Genomic DNA, 10,863 nt, shown 5'->3' on the forward strand with positions numbered 1-10,863 from the left:
CTGGATTAAGTTTAGAAGTGTGAGCAACAAGGGTGATTGTAGTGGTGGGAGTCGGCTATAGACCACCAGATCAGGGGGATGAGGTGGACAAGGCTTTCTTCCGGCAACTCATGGAAGTTACTAGATCGCAGGCCCTGGTTCTCATGGGAGACTTCAATCACCCTGATATCTACTGGGAGAGCAATACAGCGGTGCACAGACAATTCAGGAAGTTTTTTGAAAATGTAAGGGACAATTTCCTGGTGCAAGTGCTGGAAGAATGAACTAGGGGCAGAGCTCTTCTTGACCTGCTGCTTACAAACCGGGAAGAATTAGTAGGGGAAGCTAAAGTGGATGGGAACCTAGGAGCCAGTGACCATGAGATGGTCGAGTTCAGGATCCTAACACAAGGAAGAAAGGAGAGCAGCAGAATACAGACCCTGGACTTCAGAAAAGCTGACTTTTACTCCCTCAGGGAACTGATGAGCAGGATCCCCTATTAGACTAGTATCTTGTCCCCTTATTGGTCCTTTTGGTCAGGTGCCAGCCAGGTTACCTGAGCTTCTTAACCTTTACAGGTAAAAGGATTTTGTGCCTGTGGCCAGGAGGGATTTTATAGTACTAAACACAGGAAGGTTGTTACCCTTCCCTTTATATTTATGACATGGTTTCCCACAGTATTCTTGCCAGCAAGTTAAAGAAGTATGGGCTGGATGAATGGACCATAAGGTGGATAGAAAGATGGCTAGATCGTCGTGCTCAACAGGTAGTGATCAATGGATCCAGGTCTAGTTGGCAGCCAATATCAAGCAGAGCGCCCCAAGGGTTGGTCCTGGTGCTGGTTTTGTTCAATATCTTCATTAATGATCTGAAGGATGGCGTGGATTGCACCCTCCATAAGTTTTCAGATGACACTAAACTGGGAGGAGAGGTAGATACACTGGAGGGTAGGGATAGGATACAGAGGAACCTAGACAAATTAGAGGATTGGGCCAAAAGAAATCTGATGAGATTCAACAAGGACAAGTGCAGAGTTCTGCATTTAGGACGGAAATATCCCATACACTGCTACAGACTAGGGACCGAATGATTCGGCAGCAGTTCTGCAGAAAAGGACGTAGGGGTTACAGTGGACGAGAAGCTGGATATGAGTCAACAATGTGCCCTTGTTGCCAAGATGGCCAATGGCATTTTGGGATGTATAAGTAGGGGCATTACCAGCAGATTGAGGGACGCAATCATTCCCCTATTTTCGACATTGGTGAGGCCTCATCTGGAGTACTGTGTCCAGTTTTGGGTCCCACACTACAAGGAGGATGTGGAAAAATTGGAAAGCATTCAGCGGAGGGCAACAAAAATGGTTAGGGGACTGGAACACATGACTTATGAGGAGAGGCTGAGGGAACTGGGTTTGTTTAGTCTGCAGAAGAGAAGAATGAGTTGGGAGTTGATAGCTGCTTTCAACTACCTGAGAGGTGGTTCCAGAGAGGATGGTTCTAGACTATTCTCAGTGGTAGAAGAGGACAGGACAAGGAGTAATGGTCTCAAGTTGCAGTGGGGGAGGTTTAGGTTGGATATTAGGAAAAACTTTTTCACTAGGAGGGTGGTGAAGCACTGGAATGTTACCTAGGGAGGTGGTGGAATCTCCTTCCTTAGAGGTTTTTGAAGGTCAGGCTTGACACAGCCCTGGCTGGGATGATGTAGTTTGGGATTGGCTCTGCTTTGAGCAGGGGGTTGGACTAGATGACCTCCTGAGGTCTCTTCCAACTCTGGTATTCTATGATTCTATGAACGGGGGTGATTCAAAAGAGGAATTCTGCATACAATAGCCTGATTTGGCCCATACTAAAAGCTTCAGGAGATTGGAGATTCACAGTGGATTTTAGACAAATTCATAAAGCTACCCCCGCCCTGGCACCAATAGCAGCAGATTTGACTCAAGTGATGGCAAGAATACAGGGGGTCTCTAAATGATTCTCTGTCATAGATTTGGTAAATTATTGTTTTGCTATCCCATTGCATCCAGATTCTTGGGCCAGCTTTGCATTTACCTTTAAGGGACAACAGTAGAATCAGAATCATAGAACTGGAAGGGAACTCGAGGTGTCATCTAGACCAGTGCCCTGCATTCAAGGCAGGACTAAGTATTATAGACCATCTCTGAAAGGTGTGTGTCCAACCTGCTCTTAAAAATCCCCAATGAAGGAGATTCCACAACCTCCCTAGGGGTATGTCTACATTGCGGAATAAGGTTGAATTTATAGAAGTTGTTTTTTTAGAAATCGGTTTTATATATTCGAGTGTGTGTGTCACTTAGAAAATGCTCTAAGTGCATTAAGTGCATTAACTCAGCGGAGTGCTTCCACAGTACCAAGGCTAGAGTCGACTTCCGGAGCGTTGCACTGTGGGTAGCTATCCCACAGTTCCCGCAGTCTCCGCTGCCCATTGGAATTCTGGGTTGAGATCCCAATGCCTGATGGGGCTAAAACATTGTCACGGGTGGTTCTGGGTACATATCGTCAGCCCCCGTTCCCTCCCTCCCTCTGTGAAAGCAAGGGCAGACAATCGTTTCATGCCTTTTTTCCTGAGTTACCTGTGCAGACTCCATACAACGGCAAGAAGGAAGCCCGCTCAGGTAACCGTCGCCGTATGTCTCCTGGGTGCTGGCAGACGCGGTACGGCATTGCTACACAGTAGCAGCAACCCATTGCCTTGTGGCAGCAGACGGTACAGTACGACTGGTAGCCGTCATCGTCATCTCCGAGGTGCTCCTGGCCACGTCGAGGTGCTCCTGGCCTGGGCAGACATGGGCGCAGAGACTAAATTTGGAGTGACTTGACCAGGTCATTCTCTTTAGTCCTGCAGTCAGTCCTATTGAACCGTCTTATGGTGAGCAGGCAGGAAATATGGATGGCTAGCAGTCCTATTGCATCATCTTCTGCCGGGCAGGCAAGAGATGAGGATGGCTAGCAGTCCTACTGCACCATCTTCTGCCGAACAGCCATGAGACGTGGATGGCATGCAGTCCTTCTGCACCGTCTGCTGCCAGCCAAAGATGTAAAAGATAGATGGAGTGGATCAAAAAAAGAAATAGACCAGATTTGTTTTGTACTCATTTGCCTCCTCCCCGTCTAGGGGACTCATTCCTCTAGGTCACACTGCAGTCACTCACAGAGAAAGTGCAGTGAGGTAAATCTAGCCATGTATCAATCAGAGGCCCTTGTTCCAATAAGAACAATAACTTAGGTGCACCATTTCTTATTGGAACCCTCCGTGAAGTCCTGCCTGATATACTCCTTGATGTAAAGCCACCCCCTTTGTTGATTTTAGCTCCCTGAAGCCAACCCTGTAAGCCATGTCATCAGTCGCCCCTTCCTCCGTCAGAGCAATGGAAGACAATCGTTCCGCACCTTTTTTCTGTGCGGACCCATATCAAGGCAAGCATGGAGGCCGCTCAGCTCATTTTGGCAATTAGGAGCACATTAAACACCACACATTATCCAGCAGTATATGCAGCACCAGAACCTGGCAAAGTGATACCGGACGAGGAGGTGACGTCAGCACGGTCATGTGAGTGATCAGGACATGGACACAGATTTCTCTGAAAGCATGGGCCCTGCAAATGCATGCATCATGGTGCTAATGGGGCAGGTTCATGCTGTGGAACGCCGATTCTGGGCTCGGGAAACAAGCACAGACTGGTGGGACCACATAGTGTTGCAGGTCTGGCACGATTCCCAGTAGCTGTGAAACTTTTGCATGCGTAGGGGCACTTTCATGGAACTTTGTGACTTGCTTTCCCCTGCCCTGAAGCGCATGAATACCAAGATGAGAGCAGCCCTCACAGTTGAGAAGCGAGTGGCGATAGCCCTGTGGAAGCTTGCAACGCCAGACAGCTACCGGTCAGTTGGGAATCATTTTGGAGTGGGCAAATCTACTGTTGGGGCTGCTGTGATGCAAGTAGCCCAAGAAATCAAAGATCTGCTGATATCAAGGGTACTGACCCTGGGAAATGTGCAGGTCATAGTGGATGGCTTTGCTGCAATGGGATTCCTTAACTGTGGTGGGGCCATAGACGGAACCCATATCCCTATCTTGGCACCGGAGCACCAAGCCGCAAAGGGTACTTTTCAATAGTGCTGCAAGCTCTGGTGGATCACAAGGGATGTTTCACCAACATCAACGTGGGATGGCAAGGAAAGGTACATGACGTTCGCATCTTCAGGAACTCTGGTCTGTTTCAAAAGCTGCAGGAAGGGACTTTATTCCCAGACCAGAAAATAACTGTTGGGGATGTTGAAATGCCTATATGTATCCTTGGGGACCCAGCCTACCCCTTAATGCCATGGCTCATGAAGCCGTACACAGGCAGCCTGGACAGTAGTCAGGAGCTGTTCAACTACAGGCTGAGCAAGTGCAGAATGGTGGTAGAATGTGCATTTGGACGTTTAAAGGCGCGCTGGCGCAGTTTACTGACTCGCTTAGACCTCAGCGAAGCCAATATTCCCACTGTTATTACTGCTTGCTGTGTGCTCCACAATATCTGTGAGACTAAGGGAGAGATGTTTATGGCGGGGTGGGAGGTTGAGGCAAATCACATGGCTGCTGGTTACGCGCAACCAGACACCAGGGCGGTTCGAAGAGCACAGGAGGGAGCGGTATGCATCAGAGAAGCTTTGAAAACCAGTTTCATGACTGGCCAGACTACAGTGTGAAAGTTCTGTTTGTTTCTCCTTGATGAAACCCCCTGCCCCTTGGTTCACTCTACTTCCCTGTAAGCTAACCATCCTCCCCTCCTCCCTTCAATCACCGCTTGCAGAGGCAATAAAGTCATTGTTGCTTCACATTCATGCATTCTTTATTCATTCATCACACAAATAGGGGGATGACTACCAAGGTAGCCCAGGAGGGGTGGTGGAGGAGGGAAGGAAAATGCCACACAGCACTTTAAAAGTTTACAACTTTAAAATTTATTGAATGTCAGCCTTCTTTTTTTGGGGGGGCAATCCTCTGTGGCGGAGTGGCTGGTTGGCCGGTGACCCCCCACCGGGTGTCTTGGGTGTCTGGGTGTGGAGGCTATGGAACTTGGGGAGGAGGGCAGTTGGTTACACAGGGGCTGTAGTGGCAGTCTGTGCTCCAGCTGTCTTTGCTGCAGCTCAACCATACACTGGAGCATACTGGTTTGATCCTGCAGCAGCCTCAGCATTGAATCCTGTCTCCTCTCATCACGCTGCCGCCATATTAGAGCTTCAGCCCTGTCTTCAGCCCACCACTTACTCTCTTCAGCCCACCACCTCTCCTCCTGGTCATTTTGTGCTTTCCTGCACTCTGACATTATTTGCCTCCACGCATTCGTCTGTGCTCTGTCAGTGTGGGAGGACAGCATGAGTTCAGAGAACATTTCATCTCGAGTGTGTTTTTTTTTTCTTTCTAAGCTTCACTAGCCTCTGGGAAGGAGAAGATCCTGTGATCATTGAAACACATGCAGCTGGTGGAGAAAAAAAAAGGGACAGCGGTATTTAAAAAGACATATTTTATAGAACAATGGGTACACTCTTTCAGGGTAAACCTTGCTGTTAACATTACATACATAGCACATGTGCTTTTGTTACAAGGTCGCATTTTGCCTCCCTCCACCGCGTGGCTACCCCCTCAACCCTCCCCCCTCCCCATGGCTAACAGCGGGGAACATTTCTGTTTAGCCACAGGCAAACAGCCCAGCAGGAATGGGCTCCTCTGAGTGTCCCCTGAAGAAAAGCACCCTATTTCAACCAGGTGACCATGAATGATATCTCACTCTCCTGACAATAACACAGAGAGATAAAGAACGGATGTTGTTTGAACGCCAACAAACATACACTGCAATGCTTTGTTGTACAATGATTCCCGAGTACGTGTTACTGGCCTGGTGTGGTAAAGTGTCCTACCATGGAGGACGCAATAAGGCTGCCCTCTCCAGAAACCTTTTGCAAAGGCTTTGGGAGTACATCCAGGATAGCCTCGAATGCCAGGGCAAAGTAATCCTTTCACATGCTTGCTTTTAAACCATGTATAGTATTTTAAAAGGTACACTCACCGAAGGAAATCCTCAAGGGCTTCTTTTCCATGGGTTCTTTTCATGTTGGTGTAGCGGGCTTCTTTTCCATAGCCCTCTACACCAACATTCCACACAAAGATGGAATACAAGCCGTCAAGAACACTATCCCCGATAATGTCACAGCTAACCTGGTGGCTGAACTTTGTGACTTTGTCCTTACCCATAACTATTTCACATTTGGGGACAATGTATACCTTCAGATCAGCGGCACTGCTATGGGTACCCGCATGGCCCCACAGTATGCCAACATTTTTATGGCTGACTTAGAACAACGCTTCCTCAGCTCTCGTCCCCTAACGCACCTACTCTACTTGTGCTATATTGATGACATCTTCATCATCTGGACCCATGGAAAAGAAGCCCTTGAGGAATTCCACCATGATTTCAACAATTTCCATCCCACCATCAACCTCAGCCTGGTCCAGTCCACACAAGAGATCCACTTCCTGGACACTACAGTGCTAATAAACAATGGTCACATAAACACCAGCCTATACCGGAAACCTACTGACCGCTATTCCTACCTACATACCTCCAGCTTTCACCCTGACCACACCACACGATCCATCGTCTACAGCCAAGCTCTGCGATACAACCGCATTTGCTCCAACCCCTCAGATAGAGACAAACACCTACAAGATCTCTATCAAGCATTCTTACAACTACAATACCCACCTGAGGAAGTGAAGAAACAGATTGATAGAGCCAGAAGAGTTCCCAGAAGTCACCTACTACAGGACAGGCCCAACAAAGAAAATAACAGAACGCCACTAGCCGTCACTTTCAGCCCCCAACTGAAACCCCTCCAACGCATTATTAAGGATCTACAACCTATCCTGAAGGATGACCCAACCCTCTCACAAATCTTGGGAGACAGGCCAGTCCTTGCCTACAGACAGCCCCCCAACCTGAAGCAAATACTCACCAGCAACCACATACCACACAACAGAACCACTAACCCAGGAACCTATCCTTGCAACAAAGCCCATTGCCAACTGTGCCCACATATCTATTCAGGGGACACCATCAAAGGGCCTAATAAAATCAGCCACACTATCAGAGGCTCGTTCACCTGCACATCCACCAATGTGATATATGCCATCATGTGCCAGCAATGCCCCTCTGCCATGTACATTGGTCAAACTGGACAGTCTCTACATAAAAGAATAAATGGACACAAATCAGATGTCAAGAATTATAACATTCATAAACCAATCGGAGAACACTTCAATCTCTCTGGTCACGCAATCACAGACATGAAGGTCGCTATCTTACAAAAAAAAACCTTCAAATCCAGACTCCAGCGAGAAACTGCTGAATTGGAATTCATTTGCAAATTGGATACTATTAATTTAGGCTTAAATAGAGACTGGGAGTAGCTAAGTCATTACGCAAGGTAGCCTGTTTCCTCTTGTTTTTTTCTATCCCCCCTCCCCCCCAATGTTCTGGTTAAACTTGGATTTATGCTGGAAATGGCCCACCTTGATTATCATGCACATTGTAAGGAGAGTGGCCAGTTTGGATGAGCTATTACCAGCAGGAGAGTGAGTTTGTCGGGGGTGGGGGGGTGAGAAAACCTGGATTTGTGCTGGAAATGGCGCAACTTGATTATCATACACATTGTGAGGAGAGTGGTCACTTTGGATAAGCTATTACCAGCAGGAGAGTGAGTTTTTGTGTGTGGTTTTTGGAGGGGGGTGGGGGGGTGAGAAAACCTGGATTTGTGCTGGAAATGGCCCAACTTGATGATCACTTTAGATAAGCTATTACCAGCAGGAGAGTGAGGTGAGAGGAGGTATTGTTTCATGTTCTCTGTGTATATAATGTCTTCTGCAGTTTCCACAGTATGCATCCTATGAAGTGAGCTGTAGCTCACGAAAGGTCATGCTCAAATAAATTGGTTAGTCTCTAAGGTGCCACAAGTACTCCTTTTCTTTTTACTGATAGATATGCACAGCTGTTTGCCTCCCCCACCCCCCAGGTATTAATGTATACTCTGGGTTAATTAATAAGTAAAAAGTGATTTTATTAAATAAAAAAAAATAGGATATAAGTGGTTCCAAGTAATAACAGACAGAACAAAGTGAATTACCAAGCAAAATAAAACACAGAAGTTAAGCTGACTGGTCTGTTGTTGCCTGGGTTGCCTTTGTTTCCGTTTTTATAGAGAGGCACGATATGTGCTCTTTTCCAATCTGCCAGAATTTCCCTTATCTTCCATTTTCAAAGATAACAGTGAATGGCTCAGCTATTTCCTCATTCAGTTCGTTGAGTTTTCTAGGATGCATTTCATCAGGCCCTGGTGACTTGAAGACATCTAACTTGTTAAAGTAGCTTTTAACTTGTTCTTTCCCTATTTTAGCATCTGAACTTATCCCATTTTCATTGCATTCTTTATGACAACCTTCTTGATGAAAACCAAAACAAAGAAGTCATTAAGCACTTCTGCCATTTCCACATTTTCTGTTATTGTTTTCCCCTCTTCATTTAGTAATGGGCCTACCCTGTCCATGGTCTTCTTCTTGCTTCTAATGTATTTGTAAAATGTTTTCTTGTTATCCTTTTTGTCTCTAGCTAGTTTGATCTCATTTTGTGCCTTGGCCTTTCTAATTTTGCCCCTATATACATGTATTATTTGTTTATACTTCTCCTTTCTAATTTGACCTTGTTTCCACTTGTTGTAGGACTCTTTTTTTTTTTTTTTTTTTAGATCATTTGAGATCTCCTGGTGAAGCCTGGGTGGTCTCTTGCCAGACTTATGCCTTCTTGAAATCCTTTGTCTTTATTTTGATGTTTTCAGAGTAACAGCCGTGTTAGTCTGTATTCACAAAAAGAAAAGGAGTACTTGTGGCACCTTAGAGACTAACCAATTTATTTGAGCATAAGCTTTCGTGAGCTACAGCTCACTTCATTGGATGCATCCAATGAAGTGAGCTGTAGCTCACGAAAGCTTATGCTCAAATAAATTGGTTAGTCTCTAAGGTGCCACAAGTACTCCTTTTATTTTGATGTTTTCCTCCTGCCATTCCTTAGAATCATGAACTCTATCATTTCATGATCACTTTCCCCCAAGCTGCCTTCCACTTTTAAATCCTCAACCAGTACCTTCTTGTTTGTGAAAATCAAGTCTAGAACTAGTGGGAGAATGTCACCTAATATAGTGATTGGGATTGAACCTGGGACCTTTGAGTCTCTACTGCATGAACTAAACACCAGCTGGCTCTTAACTCAGGCCATAGAGTAGCCAGACTTCACTCTCCATCTAGTGGTCTCAATGCCTCAGAGTTACATGTAGATGACATGTTAGTTGGGGGAGACTTTGAGGAGGAGGTAACTGAGAGGACTAAAAGGATGCTTAGACTTATCCAGGAAACGGGTTTTAACACTAATAGAGAGAAAGACCAATTAGTGCAACAGAGGGTGAATTACCTGTGGGTGACCCTAGGGGAACAAGAAGTTCGTGTAGATCAACAAAAAATGAAATAATTGTTGACTTTACCCAGACCAGAGGGCTCCCATGCATTGAGGGTAATGTTAGCAGGGTTTAACTATTTAAGGTAACACATATGGAATTTCACCATTATAACTAAACCCTTGTGGCATTTATTCAAAAAGAAATTAGAAAAGGCATGGTGACCTGAACAGGAAAAAGCTTTCTGTGATTTAAAACAGGCTTTTGTACAAGTCCCAACACTGAAATTCCCTGAGATAAACAAGCCTAAATCAAGTTTGTGATTAAGTTATCGGTGGCCCAACATTCCCCCCTTTCCCTCTTCCTTGTGTTGTTAAAATGATCAATACATGCTGGTTCATCATCAGAGACTGCCATTAACACAAAATATATGACAGAATGCAGGCAAAACTATGGAGCAGGAGACATACAATTCTCCCGCAATGAGATGAGTCACAAATTTAAATAACAGTATTTTTTTTTAACGAGCATCATCAGTACGGAAGCATGTCCTCAGGAATTGTGGCAGAAGCATCAATGGTTAGCATATCTGGCGCGTAAATACCTTGCAATGGCAGCTACAAAAGCCCTCACTTTCAGACGACATTGGAAATAAGAAGAAGGCAACATTATCCCCCCAAAATGTAAACAAACTTGTTTGTCTTAGTGATTGGTTGAACAAGAAGTAGGACTGAGTAGACTTGGATGCTCCAAAGTTTTAAATTGTTCTGTTTTTGACTGCAGTTATGTAACAAAAACATATATATGTAAGTTGTACTTTCATACTTTTAATAGAGAGATTACATTATAATACTTGCATGAGTTGAGTTGAAAAATACTGTTTCTTTTGTTTATCATTTTTACAGTGCAAGTATTTTAAATAAAAAATTAAGAATATAAAATGAGCACTGTACACTTTGTATTCTGTGTTGCAAATGTAGAAAAACATTCAGAAACATTTAATAAATTCTATTGTTTAACAATGTGATTAAAAATCCGATTAATAATGGTTAATTAGTTTGCTTAATCACGTGAGATAACTGCAATTAATCAACAACCCTAATCTGTACACTCTTCATTATAATCACCTAATATCTATCTTTCCATACTTAATTAATCTATTTTCTTTTTTTTTTTAGCTATAACAGTGTGTTCTTTGAAATGGAAAAGGGAACTATGCTCATGATCAGGAGCTGGTGCGTACTCCTCTCCACATGGAGGAAGGAATGGACTGAGTAATAATCTAACTCCAGTCAGGCTTCTGACCAGAACAAGACCATACAGCTCTGAGGTCCTAGGCTGGGAAGCTGTTGGGGAAGTCCTGGAGCCTCTGTAT

Source organism: Lepidochelys olivacea, assembly GCF_965140295.1.
Source record: "Lepidochelys olivacea isolate rLepOli2 genome assembly, chromosome: 1".
Classification (NCBI taxonomy): Eukaryota; Metazoa; Chordata; order Testudines; family Cheloniidae; genus Lepidochelys; species Lepidochelys olivacea.